The 16,035-nt window shown below is 54.3% G+C and overlaps 1 protein-coding gene across 1 annotated transcript in view; it reads left to right on the forward strand.

Annotated features, from left to right (window-relative positions):
- Positions 1–6,432: 6,432 nt before the first annotated feature.
- The window catches only part of LOC138567662 (zinc finger protein 585A-like), a 249,456-nt gene continuing 239,853 nt past the window's right edge, over positions 6,433–16,035 (forward strand). The window contains exon 1 of the mRNA XM_069646133.1: positions 6,433–6,593. The gene's annotated coding sequence lies outside the window, so the exon portion shown is untranslated. The remainder of the gene's footprint in view (positions 6,594–16,035) is intronic.

The following is a 16,035-nucleotide window of genomic DNA, read 5'->3' on the forward strand; positions in this document are numbered from 1 at the left end:
AAAGAGCACGCGCACACAGAGCCATAAAGAGCACGCGCACACAGCGCATGAGAGGGGCGGGCTAGGGACACAAAGAGCACGCGCACACAGAGCATGAGAGGGGCGGGCTAGGGGACACAAAGAGCACGCGCACACAGAGCCATAAAGAGCATGCGCACACAGAGCATGAGAGGGGCGGGCTAGGGGACACAAAGAGCATGCGCACACAGAGCATGAGAGGGGCGGGCTAGGGGACACAAAGAGCACGCGCACACAGAGCCATAAAGAGCATGCGCACACAGAGCATGAGAGGGGCGGGCTAGGGGACACAAAGAGCATGCGCACACAGAGCATGAGAGGGGCGGGCTAGGGGACACAAAGAGCACGCGCACACAGAGCATGAGTGGGGCGGGCTAGGGGACACAAAGAGCATGCGCACACAGAGCCATAAAGAGCATGCGCACACAGAGCATGAGAGGGGCGGGCTAGGGGACACAAAGAGCACGCGCACACAGAGCCATAAAGAGCACGCGCACACAGAGCATGAGAGGGGCGGGCTAGGGGACACAAAGAGCACGCGCACACAGAGCATGAGAGGGGCGGGCTAGGGGACACAAAGAGCACGCGCACACAGAGCCATAAAGAGCATGCGCACACAGAGCATGAGAGGGGCGTGCTAGGGGACACAAAGAGCACGCGCACACAGAGCCATAAAGAGCATGCGCACACAGAGCATGAGAGGGGCGGGCTAGGGGACACAAAGAGCATGCGCACACAGAGCATGAGAGGGGCGGGCTAGGGGACACAAAGAGCACGCGCACACAGAGCATGAGAGGGGCGGGCTAGGGGACACAAAGAGCACGCGCACACAGAGCCTTAAAGAGCATGCGCACACAGAGCATGAGAGGGGCGGGCTAGGGGACACAAAGAGCACGCGCACACAGAGCCTTAAAGAGCATGCGCACACAGAGCATGAGAGGGGCGGGCTAGGGGACAAAAAGAGCACGTGCACACAGAGCCATAAAGAGCATGCGCACACAGAGCATGAGAGGGGCGGGCTAGGGGACACAAAGAGCACGCGCACACAGAGCCATAAAGAGCACGCGCACACAGAGCCATAAAGAGCATGCGCACACAGAGCATGAGAGGGGCGGGCTAGGGGACACAAAGAGCACGCGCACACAGAGCCATAAAGAGCATGCGCACACAGAGCATGAGAGGGGCGTGCTAGGGGACACAAAGAGCACGCGCACACAGAGCCATAAAGAGCATGCGCACACAGAGCATGAGAGGGGCGGGCTAGGGGACACAAAGAGCATGCGCACACAGAGCATGAGAGGGGCGGGCTAGGGGACACAAAGAGCACGCGCACACAGAGCCTTAAAGAGCATGCGCACACAGAGCATGAGAGGGGCGGGCTAGGGGACACAAAGAGCACGCGCACACAGAGCCTTAAAGAGCATGCGCACACAGAGCATGAGAGGGGCGGGCTAGGGGACACAAAGAGCACGCGCACACAGAGCCATAAAGAGCACGCGCACACAGAGCATGAGAGGGGCGGGCTAGGGGACACAAAGAGCACGCGCACACAGAGCCATAAAGAGCACGCGCACACAGAGCATGAGAGGGGCGGGCTAGGGGACACAAAGAGCACGCGCACACAGAGCCATAAAGAGCACGCGCACACAGAGCATGAGAGGGGCGGGCTAGGGGACACAAAGAGCACGCGCACACAGAGCCATAAAGAGCACGCGCACACAGAGCATGAGAGGGGCGGGCTAGGGGACACAAAGAGCACGCGCACACAGAGCCATAAAGAGCACGCGCACACAGAGCCATAAAGAGCATGCGCACACAGAGCATGAGAGGGGCGGGCTAGGGGACACAAAGAGCACGCGCACACAGAGCCATGAAGAGCATGCGCACACAGAGCATGAGAGGGGCGGGCTAGGGGACACAAAGAGCACGCGCACACAGAGCCATAAAGAGCATGCGCACACAGAGCATGAGAGGGGCGGGCTAGGGGACACAAAGAGCACGCGCACACAGAGCCATAAAGAGCATGCGCACACAGAGCATGAGAGGGGCGGGCTAGGGGACACAAAGAGCACGCGCACACAGAGCCATAAAGAGCATGCGCACACAGAGCATGAGAGGGGCGGGCTAGGGGACACAAAGAGCACGCGCACACAGAGCCATAAAGAGCATGCGCACACAGAGCATGAGAGGGGCGGGCTAGGGGACACAAAGAGCACGCGCACACAGAGCATGAGAGGGGCGGGCTAGGGGACACAAAGAGCACGCGCACACAGAGCCTTAAAGAGCATGCGCACACAGAGCATGAGAGGGGCGGGCTAGGGGACACAAAGAGCACGCGCACACAGAGCCTTAAAGAGCATGCGCACACAGAGCATGAGAGGGGCGGGCTAGGGGACACAAAGAGAACGCGCACACAGAGCAATAAAGAGCATGCGCACACAGAGCATGAGAGGGGCGGGCTAGGGGACACAAAGAGCACGCGCACACAGAGCATGAGAGGGGCGGGCTAGGGGACACAAAGAGCACGCGCACACAGAGCCATAAAGAGCATGCGCACACAGAGCATGAGAGGGGCGGGCTAGGGGACACAAAGAGCACGCACACACAGAGCCTTAAAGAGCATGCGCACACAGAGCATGAGAGGGGCGGGCTAGGGGACACAAAGAGCACGCGCACACAGAGCCTTAAAGAGCATGCGCACACAGAGCATGAGAGGGGCGGGCTAGGGGACACAAAGAGCACGCGCACACAGAGCCTTAAAGAGCATGCGCACACAGAGCATGAGAGGGGCGGGCTAGGGGACACAAAGAGCATGCGCACACAGAGCATGAGAGGGGCGGGCTAGGGGACACAAAGAGCACGCGCACACAGAGCCTTAAAGAGCATGCGCACACAGAGCATGAGAGGGGCGGGCTAGGGGACACAAAGAGCACGCGCACACAGAGCATGAGAGGGGCGGGCTAGGGGACACAAAGAGCACGCGCACACAGAGCCATAAAGAGCATGCGCACACAGAGCATGAGAGGGGCGGGCTAGGGGACACAAAGAGCACGCGCACACAGAGCCTTAAAGAGCATGCGCACACAGAGCATGAGAGGGGCGGGCTAGGGGACACAAAGAGCACGCGCACACAGAGCCTTAAAGAGCATGCGCACACAGAGCATGAGAGGGGCGGGCTAGGGGACACAAAGAGCACGCGCACACAGAGCCTTAAAGAGCACGCGCACACAGAGCATGAGAGGGGCGGGCTACGGGACACAAAGAGCACGCGCACACAGAGCCTTAAAGAGCATGCGCACACAGAGCATGAGAGGGGCGGGCTAGGGGACACAAAGAGCATGCGCACACAGAGCATGAGAGGGGCGGGCTAGGGGACACAAAGAGCACGCGCACACAGAGCCATAAAGAGCACGCGCACACAGAGCCATAAAGAGCATGCGCACACAGAGCATGAGAGGGGCGGGCTAGGGGACACAAAGAGCACGCGCACACAGAGCCTTAAAGAGCATGCGCACACAGAGCATGAGAGGGGCGGGCTAGGGGACACAAAGAGCACGCGCACACAGAGCCTTAAAGAGCATGCGCACACAGAGCATGAGAGGGGCGGGCTAGGGGACACAAAGAGCATGCGCACACAGAGCATGAGAGGGGCGGGCTAGGGGACACAAAGAGCACGCGCACACAGAGCCTTAAAGAGCATGCGCACACAGAGCATGAGAGGGGCGGGCTAGGGGACACAAAGAGCACGCGCACACAGAGCCTTAAAGAGCATGCGCACACAGAGCATGAGAGGGGCGGGCTAGGGGACACAAAGAGCATGCGCACACAGAGCATGAGAGGGGCGGGCTAGGGGACACAAAGAGCACGCGCACACAGAGCCTTAAAGAGCATGCGCACACAGAGCATGAGAGGGGCGGGCTAGGGGACACAAAGAGCATGCGCACACAGAGCCATAAAGAGCACGCGCACACAGAGCATGAGAGGGGCGGGCTAGGGGACACAAAGAGCACGCGCACACAGAGCATGAGAGGGGCGGGCTAGGGGACACAAAGAGCACGCGCACACAGAGCCTTAAAGAGCACGCGCACACAGAGCATGAGAGGGGCGGGCTAGGGGACACAAAGAGCACGCGCACACAGAGCCATAAAGAGCACGCGCACACAGAGCCATAAAGAGCACGGGCACACAGAGCATGAGAGGGGCGGGCTAGGGGACACAAAGAGCATGCGCACACAGAGCCATAAAGAGCATGCGCACACAGAGCATGAGAGGGGCAGGCTAGGGGACACAAAGAGCACGCGCACACAGAGCCATAAAGAGCACGCGCACACAGAGCCATAAAGAGCACGCGCACACAGAGCATGAGAGGGGCAGGCTAGGGGACACAAAGAGCACGCGCACACAGAGCCATAAAGAGCACGCGCACACAGAGCCTTAAAGAGCATGCGCACACAGAGCATGAGAGGGGCAGGCTAGGGGACACAAAGAGCACGCGCACACAGAGCCATAAAAGGCACGCGCACACAGAGCCATAAAGAGCACGCGCACACAGAGCATGAGAGGGGCGGGCTAGGGGACACAAAGAGCACGCGCACACAGAGCCTTAAAGAGCATGCGCACACAGAGCATGAGAGGGGCGGGCTAGGGGACACAAAGAGCACGCGCACACAGAGCCTTAAAGAGCAGGCGCACACAGAGCCATAAAGAGCACGCGCACACAGAGCATGAGAGGGGCGGGCTAGGGGACACAAAGAGCACGCGCACACAGAGCCTTAAAGAGCATGCGCACACAGAGCATGAGAGGGGCGGGCTAGGGGACACAAAGAGCACGCGCACACAGAGCCATAAAGAGCACGCGCACACAGAGCATGAGAGGGGCGGGCTAGGGGACACAAAGAGCACGCGCACACAGAGCCATAAAGAGCACGCGCACACAGAGCCATAAAGAGCACGCGCACACAGAGCCATAAAGAGCACGCGCACACAGAGCCATAAAGAGCACGCGCACACAGAGCCATAAAGAGCATGCGCACACAGAGCATGCATGAGAGGGGCGGGCTAGGGGACACAAAGAGCACGCGCACACAGAGCCATAAAGAGCACGCGCACACAGAGCATGAGAGGGGCGGGCTAGGGGACACAAAGAGCACGCGCACACAGAGCCATAAAGAGCACGCGCACACAGAGCCATAAAGAGCACGCGCACACAGAGCCATAAAGAGCACGCGCACACAGAGCCATAAAGAGCACGCGCACACAGAGCCATAAAGAGCACGCGCACACAGAGCATGAGAGGGGCGGGCTAGGGGACACAAAGAGCACGCGCACACAGAGCCATAAAGAGCACGCGCACACAGAGCCATAAAGAGCACGCGCACACAGAGCCATAAAGAGCACGCGCACACAGAGCCATAAAGAGCAAGCGCACACAGAGCCATAAAGAGCATGCGCACACAGAGCATGAGAGGGGCGTGCTAGGGGACACAAAGAGCACGCGCACACAGAGCCATAAAGAGCATGCGCACACAGAGCATGAGAGGGGCGGGCTAGGGGACACAAAGAGCATGCGCACACAGAGCATGAGAGGGGCGGGCTAGGGGACACAAAGAGCACGCGCACACAGAGCCATAAAGAGCATGCGCACACAGAGCCATAAAGAGCATGCGCACACAGAGCATGAGAGGGGCGGGCTAGGGGACACAAAGAGCACGCGCACACAGAGCATGAGAGGGGCAGGCTAGGGGACACAAAGAGCACGCGCACACAGAGCATGAGAGGGGCGGGCTAGGGGACACAAAGAGCACGCGCACACAGAGCCATAAAGAGCACGCGCACACAGAGCCATAAAGAGCACGCGCACACAGAGCCATGAAGAGCACGCGCACACAGAGCCATAAAGAGCATGCGCACACAGAGCCATAAAGAGCATGCGCACACAGAGCCATAAAGAGCATGCGCACTGGTTCCCTCGAGAAAGTGCCGCCAGAGACGGTTGAAAAGAGATATATACTACATGACAGAGCATGCTTGAAGTCACAGCAAAGACCATTGACTGCGCAATTTTCCGTGTAATCTCTTTACATGCACGGACTAAAGGAGAGGCTTGTGCTAAGAAATAACCGGAGCCGGGTACCGAGAGAGCGTGGAATACCGCGCATTCGTACTGAGCATGCGCACTAAATACCACAGAGCATGCGCACAAGATACTGCCGAGCCTGCTCCCGGGACGGTACTGAGCATGCGCCCTGCGGATAGGCACTGAGCACGCGCACTGGAGAGGATACCACAGAGCATGCGCACAAGATACTGCCGAGCCTGCTCCCGGGACGGTACTGAGCATGCGCCCTGCGGATAGGCACTGAGCACGCGCACTGGAGAGGATACCACAGAGCATTCGCACGAGAGCGAATGCCAAGACGCGCAGGGGAGATGTTACCACTGAGCATGCGCTCTAGGGAGAGCAGCCGTGCGCATGCGCACTGGAGCGGGTGCCTTTCCGCCACATTCTCCCGTCAACGCGTTCTTTTGGGTGACTCCCCGCACCCCCTGCGATCTGCGCAGATGATGCTTGGAAGGTGGGGGTTTAATATTCGCTTTGTAACTTTTATTCTTGCGTTTCTCCTGCTATGAAAGCACTGGGACCCCAAGGATCTAGGACAGAGCTGTACTGGCTTACGGTGGCTCTAGAGGTAGAGCAAGCACCCCCCGTTCCTGCTCCCCCAGAAGTCACGTGCCCCTTATCTCGGCGGGTGCCCCCCTGCTCATCCCTCTCTCTGAGAACACACGTCCCATCACTCTCCTGCAATCCCTGGCCCTCTACTGTCTTCTCCTTTCTCGTAGGTTTCACCTGCCTCATCGCCCTCACTGGGCTTCCCTCACTGGCCTGCCCTCACTGGCACTGTCCTGCCCTCACTGGGCTGCCCACACTGGCCTACCCTCACTGGCACTGGCCTGCCCTCACTGGCACTGTCCTGCCCTCACTGGGCTGCCCTCACTGGGCTACCCACACTGGCCTGCCCTCACTGGCCTACCCTCACTGGCACTGTCCTACCCTCACTGTCCTACCCTCACAGGCCTGCCCTCACTGGGCTACCCTCACTGGCACTGGCCTGCCCTCACTGGCACTGGCCTGCCCTCACTGGCACTGGCCTGCCCTCACTGTCCTACCCACACTGGCACTGTCCTACCCTCACTGGCCTGCCCTCACTGGCACTGGCCTGCCCTCACTGTCCTACCCTCACTGGCCTGCCCTCACTGTCCTACCCTCACTGGCCTGCCCTCACTGGCCTGCCCTCACTGGCACTGTCCTGCCCTCACTGTCCTACCCTCACTGTCCTACCCTCACTGGCCTGCCCTTACTGGCCTACCCTCACTGGCACTGGCCTGCCATCACTGGCCTACCCTCCGTTGCCTACCCTGACTGGCCTACCCTCACTGGCACTGTCCTACCCTCACTGTCCTACCCTCACTGTCATGCCCTTACTGGGCTACCCTCACTGGCCTGCCCTCACTGGCCTATCCTCACTGGCACTGACCTGCCCTCACTGTCCTGCCCTCACTGTCCTACCCCTCACTGTCCTACCCCTCACTGTCCTATCCCTCACTGTCCTACCCCTCACTGTCCTACCCCTCACTGTCCTATCCCTCACTGTCCTACCCCTCAGTGGCCTACCCTCCGTTGCCTACACTCACTGTCCTTCCCTACCCTCACTGGCCTACCCTCCGTTGCCTACCCTCACTGTCCTACCCTACCCTCACTGTCCTACCCTACCCTCACTGTCCTGCCCCTCACTGTCCTGCCCCTCACTGTCCTGCCCCTCACTGTCCTGCCCCTCACTGTCCTGCCCCTCACTGTCCTGCTCTCACTGGCCTACCATCACTGTCCCTCACTGGCCATCCTCTATCAGATGTCACTTCATAACACTCATTGTTCTCACCGTCTTCTATGGTTTCTCCTCTCAGACGCCACTTGCCTCACTGTTGAGGCCGGCTCCCGGATCTCTGGAGCGGGCCACAGCTGATGTCGGAATCATCTGACAGGACGCTTTGGGGCTGCGTGCACGCACCAGACATTCGGCAGGGGACACCCTGCAGGCTCCGTGCCACAGGAGCGGAACGCCATTGATGAGGGCACCCAACACGATGCAGGCCACCCCTGGTGGCACCTAGGTCGCGGTTGCACAGCCAGCCGTGATGACACAGCCATTTCCTTCAGATAGGAGGGTGTTGTCCAGCAGGGGCATCGTCCATGTGCAGGACCCAGCCATTGGGCCTGCTGCACTCGGCAGGACACTATCATGGTGCTTACAAGAATATGCTGGAGTCAGATCTTCGTTAGACTGATGAGCTGGAAACGGCTTGTCGTATTTATTATGTTGGTCAGGTACTTGGCACCATGTGACCATTACACCCATCCTGGGAGCTACCGTGCTCCCAGGAGGGGTCACACACAACACTCACTGGTGGATGTCCAGGTGACACACCTGCAAAATGTGTTAAACCTTTTATTTTGGCAGCTTTTGTAAAATGAAGACTGACAAGTGGAGGGGGTTGCCCTCAGGCATGCAACGTATTTGGTGTGTTTTAAAGCGTTGAACATAAAGTAGGTAAATAGATGTTTTGCCTTCTGCATCTTATAGTTTTCCATTCAGGATGTGGAAAATAAAGGTACACTGATATTATTTTGGCCAACATGCTGCTACAAGGATTTACATGTTGTCACAATGCTTTACTGTGCAATTTGTGTATTTTGCAAGTAAACTCTATAGGACCGTATTATTGTATGCCTTGACACCCAAAACTTAAATATTTGTTCCAAGTAAAGCGTGGAAGAAGGTGGTTGTCCCCAAATTGCAGAGTGGGTTAAAATCCATGCTTCAATGTTTAGCGTAAGTGTGTGATCCCGGGCAAATAGTGTAATCTCACCCTGACTTCAACTGCAAAAATTGGAGTGCTTATGAGTGATTATGTTTACGCCCTTACAATAAGACAGTTTTAATAAGTGTAGGGACACATTGGTGTACCCTGGTGCCCCTCTGCTAGTGGCTCCAATACTGTCACATAGAATTGTATTATTGCTGAACTGGCGTCCCCAGTTTCGTAACACTTGATTTGACAGCCAGCCCATTACATATTCTCCCCTGTTGCTCCCAGTCACTGAAGTGGCTTAGGCCTTCCAAAGTACTGTCTCACACTCTGCAATGTTCTGTTATGCTATGATATTGAGTCTTTCAAGTAAGCGCCTCTCCCAACATTTGAGGGGTTAGCCCCCACTTAAATTTAAGCCTAGGTGCACCCCGGATGTGCACACTTGCATTTTGTTAGGCAGAGAGGAAGCCTTTCCTCGATACTTGCAGTGTTAAAGTTGTACAGTGTTTGTTCAGAAAAATTTGCCCGAACAAACACAGTATAATTTTAAAGCTGCTATTTTCAAGAAAGACTTCCACCACCTCTCTGCATATTGCGCTTTAAAATATACTATTTGATTGTTGTAAGGGTGGGTGGGGGTGGAGCCTCCAAGCTTGCCCCGTTTAATTTCTGAAGTGGCCACGCTCATCACCACTTAGCCCCCCCCCCCCCAAATGTAGGTTTTGTTGCGCCCCTAGTTGCACTACAGTATGGTTCATTTATGCATAGGACTATTCACAAGGCACAGTAAGCTTCACTGCTCCTAGAACTCATGGTAGTCTCTCAGGATCCGTCCTCATGTAGGCAACATAAGTTTGTAAAGTTCTCTCATAGAGGATCGCCGGAACGCCACTCTTGCTCTGCTCACCTCTCGTCTGCATGCCCTTTCATTGTTGTGTGCACTTCTCGACCACAGTCTTATGGCACCCGCTGGACGCAGGCTCTCGCAAGACTCTCTCACCGCATACCTCCTTTTGTTTAGCAGCATGATTCCACTCCGTCACAAAGCCTTTTTACCTGGCTGGACTGCCTTTCCCTTGTTGTGGGCAACCACCTTGACTCTCTCTGACGGGCAACCCTGCAGTGGATGTTCTTCTGCTTACTCTCTCTGCCTCTGAATTGCTCTGTTCACCTTGACTCTCGGTCTCATCTTACCTGCTGACCCTGTGCTCCTTCGTCTCCTGGGTACATTCCCCCGCAAGTCGCTGGTCGTTGGTATCCGATACAAGGGCATTGTTAATCTCTGTGAGGAAAGGGTGTCCTCACTTCTTTCCCCAATATATCCTCCTCCAATGTGGCCAGGGAGAGGCAGTCGCTTGCAGATCCTGACCCTAGCGATGGATATGCAAGGGAGGATCACCTGGGTGGAGGAGACTTGGTGATTGGGGATGAGGCACCCTTGGGTGAAACACAGTAGCCCCCATTTCCCTTCTATAAGGAGTCAAATGTCCACCAGGCTTGTATAGGGTATTACAAATCTCTTTGTATGATTGAAGGAAACACTCTCCCAAAACACACTATCCTGGTACTGAAACGAGGAAGAGACAACAGAGTCATACATCCTTCCTTTATTAACTCGGACATACACAAACACCACTGTGGTACTGGAACAAGGAAGAGGGATGCTGAGTACCCAGACCGTTATGCAGTAGAGGAATATAGCCTGCACCTTGGACCTAGAGGCCAGTATAAATGGCCCACTCAGGTGAGGCAAAGGAGATCGCCTGCAGGAGAAGCCGGAGGTGAAGACAGGGAAATGCGTGTCCCAAGCGCCACAGAGCTGCAGAGTCGTTGCAGCGGAAGTAGACTGCAGTGGGAGCTTTCGGAAGGTCTCCGGTGACAGGGCTGGCCTCTGTAAGGCAGGAAGGTTTTTTTTAAAACCCCTCCCCTCCATTCTGTCACCCTGTACGCACGCTATGCTCAACTCAGTGGCCGACCCTGCGCCAGTGGCCAAGGTGCGGGACCACCCCCGGGCAACACATACATGTGCAACGCTTATGAATCCTGCCTCCATTTTGGTTTGTCACTAACTCCATTTTGTAGTGATCCTGGTAGGCCTTGCAAAATCGCTGAACCACAGGCCGCACCTCTACCACTGGGTCAGGCGCACAGACTTGGGGATTGGGGATGAGGCACCCTTGGGTGAAACACAGTAGCCCCCATTTCCCTTTTATAAGGAGTCAAATGTCCACCAGGCTTGTACAGGGTATTACAAATCTCTTTGTATGATTGAAGGAAACACTCTCCCAAAACACACTATCCTGGTACTGAAACGAGGAAGAGACAACAGAGTCATACATCTTTCCTTTATTAACTCGGACATACACAAACACCATGAATCCCATGATTATCCCAAAAGCCCACACCTCCTCCCCTGTGCCGTCTTCGCAGAAGGCCCGTTCTCCCGGAAGCCTGGATTAAAATAGCAACATTTTGAACACTGTGGGCCTCATTACGACTTTGGAGGTAGCCATGGCGCTATTTGCGCCATGGCTGCCTCCAAAATCGGCTCCGGGTTCCCTGAATGGGGAATTACCAGGCCATTCTGAGTTCGGAGGGCCTGGTAATTCCTCCTACTGGGAACCCGGGCCCGGACCTTCCCCATTCCCATTTGAGCCCCCATAGGGCTCAATGGGAATGGGTGCGGGAGCCAACAATGGGCCGATTACGACCGGCCCGTTGTTAGCTCCCTGGTCCCCTCGCGGGACCCGCTATGGATGTCTGGTAAGACCAGACGTCCACATCGGGTCCCGCGAGGGGACCTCGTAATATTGCCGAATGGTGTTAACGGGTTGGCCTCCATTAGCGGCATCCGTTAACCCATTCCGCAATACTTATGAGGCCCTGTATCTCTTATCTTCCTTTTACACCGCTACCATGCGGATGAACCTGGCTAAAGCTTAGCCCTGGAAAAAAAACATCCATCTCCATAACTCCTAACCGACGCCAACAGACCCCCTGGTGCAGATACACAAGCCCCAGCCCTCCGACCCTAAGTTCTGTTTGATGTGCCAGTTGTGTGCCCCGAATTGAATGCCACCCAAGCTCACCCTTGATGACCAAATCCTCGAATGGCAATATATCCTCTCTTATACTAACATACTCTTAAGCTGTACCCCAATAGAACTAACACAGTGAGTGATATAGATGTCCCCAGCACATGACCCTATAATAAGACACCTGGACTCATGAGACACCACATTTGTTGCATGCAATTTGTGACTATAGAAATTATTGAACATGTTGAGTCGATGAGTGTGTAAAGCGGCTGGATATGTAGAACGGACGAGCGTGTAGCGCGGATGAGTGCGCAAATACAGAGAAGCGTGTAGAACGCAAGAGTACGCAAAACAGATGAATGTCCAGAACGGATGAGCGTAAACCAGATAAATGTGTTGAACAGATGAGTATGCCGAGCAGATGAGTATGTAGAGCACATGAGTGTGGATAACGGGTGAATATGGAAGTGTGGAGAGTGTGTAGATCGCTGGAACAGATGAATGTACAGACCGGTCAAATATACAGAGCGGATGATTGTATAGAACGAACGAGTGGATAGAGCGGACAAGTGGATAGAGTGGACGAGTGGATGAGTGTGTAGTGCGGATGAGTGGATAGAACGGATGAGTGGATAGAACGGATGAGTGGATAGAGCGGATGAGTGGATAAAGTGTACAGAGAGGATGAGTAGATAGAGCGGATAGAACAGATGAGTGGGTGAGTGGATGAGCGGATAGAACAGATGAATGCATAAAGTGTATAGAGAGGATGACTGGATAGAACGGATGAGTGATGATTGAGTGAATCGATGAGTGGATGAGGGGATAGAGCGGATGAGAGGACAGAACAGATGAGTGGATGTTAGGAAAGATTTCGTAATTGTGGGTAATTTTCCTTCCATGTGGCAACCCCTAAACTTTTTGCTATTGTTTTCACCATGATCTAGACTTTGCCAGAGAAGTGCAGCCTTCTGCCGCACTCCTCTGGGCTTTCGCTCCATTCTTACGGGGAAACTGACATGCCCTTAAAACAGTCAGTACCGGGAAACGCTGTTTTCCGTAGTTTCTTTATCATGTTGCAGCTTTCGTGCAACATGACACAAGAGGACACTGTAAGCTAAGTTACTGCTCTCTTGGGTCTCTAGCCTTCTACAGGCCTTGTGTGTGCCTCCAGGATGGGGGGTTGGATGTCTGGTCCCAATACACATCCTGGGTGCCAGAGAGTCTAGTGTGGTGTGAATGCCTGGGACCACCGTGGTCCGTGATAGGTCCACGTATGGTGTGAGTGTTTTATGAGCGGATCTCCCATTGGGTCCCCTCCGTTTTGGCGCAAAGAGAACCGTGGATAAGAGGGGGCTGGAAACGCCACTACCATGTCGATCTCCTGAGTTCTCACGAACAAAGGAATACAGGAGCCAAGTATCCTGCAACCACAAGGATGAACCGAGGAATCGCTGGTGACCCGCTGAAGGACTGCTCCTCTGCACTGCTGTCGCTTTGTGAAACCCTTTCTACCTCTGATTGAACCAGAAGGCCTGTTCTGGTACTTCGACCCTTGGAATAGCGGGGACAGCTATTCTCGGCATCTTCACCATCTCCTGCACGTAAGCCTTCGGAAGTGTCTCTGGGCCATCCAGCAGACTGACCAGCCTACCCAGGAGTCTTGCTCTGTAACCGCCGCCAGGTTGTGTTGTATTTCGAGTCCTTGTCACTCTCACACGATTCGTACACTTGGCATTCCCAGCTCTGAAGTGAGTAGTGTACATTTGGCTGAGATACACACGGCCGCTCCGTTGCCCTGCTGTGGTAACAAACTGTGCGGGTTCACTTCGTTTGGGACATCTTTAACTCAACTCTGCTGCTGCAGAATCTACACAACGACGAGACGTCCCCTGCTCCCCTGAACCTGCCAGCACTGAAACTGACGCGGAGAAGCCTGGGTCTGCTTGCATCAGGGACCGGTGAGTAGCATAGCTAGGAACTGGTCGCCCTCCTGCAGGAGCCCATAGCTTTTCCCCGCTGTGTCAAACAGCACGCCTTTCCGTACTCGCGCTCTGCTTCTGCCCACAGTGGAGGCTGCGCTTGAGTCGCGGAACTCTGTTCTTCTTCATTTGTGCACCAAACTGAACTGCCTGATTCCCTCAAAGAGACTCCCCTTTTTGCCCGTTGGCACCAGCGTGTGCAGGTACTTTTGAGCACAAGGCTCCACTCTTCGTAGGGCTTGGACTTCCTTTTAGTTAGGTGCCTCTGAAGGCGGACTGGGTCTAATCATTATTTCGCACTGCCTGTTTTCCTCCCCTTCTAGGTGGACTACACATTTCGTGCATCTAACGCTTTAGACTTGTTTGTATTTGTATATATATTGTATTGGTTTGGTATGTGTTGGCTTTCTAGAGTTTTATTGTGATTTCTCGCTACGGTCATTGTTGTAAAGGTCTTGGAATAAATGTGTATATATTTTTAATATAACACCTGTTTGGAGTAATTTGTAAGTGTCCTTGCTTTGTGTGCTCATTGCAGGCTTTCAGTCACCCTCACCCCTCTTGAGACCTAGTCTTGACCGCCGCGATCGCTACCCTGATTGGTCTGGCTTGTCCAGAGGTTACCCTGTTCCAAGTAATTAGGTTGGCCTTCTGAACTTCTGCGCCACCAGGACAGAGTTCAGAAATCCGTCTTAACAAATTGGTGTACAGCGGTGGGATACGACTGAAGGTATCCAGTGTTGCGCACGAACTAAGGCATTTCAAGTTATTCCTACCAGGACACGTAGTGAATTGTCGTAGCATAACTTTAAAAAGGGCCATAGTCCTATCTAACAGTATGGAAACAAATACCTTGTTAACTTTAAATGCTTCCAAATCCGAAACATTGAAAAAGATGTGTGCGGAGAGAGGTGTTTCCTCTCAAGGCACCAAATTGGATATGATCCAAAGAATCGTGGCATGGCAAGAAGCGCAGCTTGACGGTATAACTTCTGAGGACAGTGCGGAAGGAGGTGGGGCTGCTCTCACTGGTAGAACCGACGGTTCTGCCGCTGCACTGATCCATCGCGACCACGAGGACAGGGAGGATGAGATGTCTAATGTTTCCTCTGCCAGTGTTGATGGGGAGGCTATGCTTGAATTCAAGAAGCAAGAGCTGCGGTTTAGGCAGAAGGAGCTTGAGTTCAGCATAGCCAAACTACAAATCGAACAGGCAGAAAAACAGAAAGACAGGGATCACCAGTTGGAACTGGCTAAGCTTCATGTTGCAAATGGGTCCAAGGGTCCTGGACATGGGTCTGGGGCCTCCTCTCATCCACGGTTTCCGAAAGATCTGCTCAGTGTGTATGAGGAAAGGAATGACATTATGGACTGGCTGAATACGTTTGGTATGCATGTGAAGTTCAACAAGTTGACAATGCTGATAAGATTGCCTGGTTACTCAGCAGACTGCCCCATTCTGGCTGTAGTGCCATTATGGAAATGTCGAAGGCTGAGGGAGCTGATTTCGCAATGTTAAAGCAAACTCTCATTTTAAAGGTTGGAAAGACTCCGGCCCAATATTTAAAACGATTCCGAGAGTACAAGAAAAAAGAAGGTGGTACTTGGGTATTTTATGTAACCGAATCCTTAAAAAACTTGACTGGCTGGGTCGAAGGTTATAAGGTTTCTACCCTTGAAGGCATGATAAATCTTGTCATGCTGGAACACATTTTTGCATCTTCTTCCCCGGAGCTTAAGCAGCATTTGGCCGATTCGAAGGAGATAGATCCTAAGAAGCTGGCCATTGCAGCAGACTTATGGGTGTCACATCGAGTGTCCCATAAGGACAAAACTCATCCTGGTAAGCAGGAGGAAGAGAAAAAGTCCAAAGATGAGGAGGGTGGAGAATCTGATAAATCTTCTTCTCAAAAGGGCCACAAAAAGAAAAATAAGGGTAAGACACAAGAGAACTCACAGGGTAGTGGAGGTCAGCCTCCGAAACAGAACTCTGGTTACAATAAGCCTCCCTATGTAAACAGACCCAATGGATCTTGTTTTGCTTGTGGAGCAACTGACCACGTGAAGGGGGATCCCCAGTGCAAGGTTAAACCTTTGGGGGTCAACTCCGCTAATCTGGCCTTCTCCTC

This window comes from Ambystoma mexicanum, chromosome 2p, assembly GCF_040938575.1.
Source record: "Ambystoma mexicanum isolate Mex_15411 chromosome 2p, UKY_AmexF1_1, whole genome shotgun sequence".
Classification (NCBI taxonomy): Eukaryota; Metazoa; Chordata; class Amphibia; order Caudata; family Ambystomatidae; genus Ambystoma; species Ambystoma mexicanum.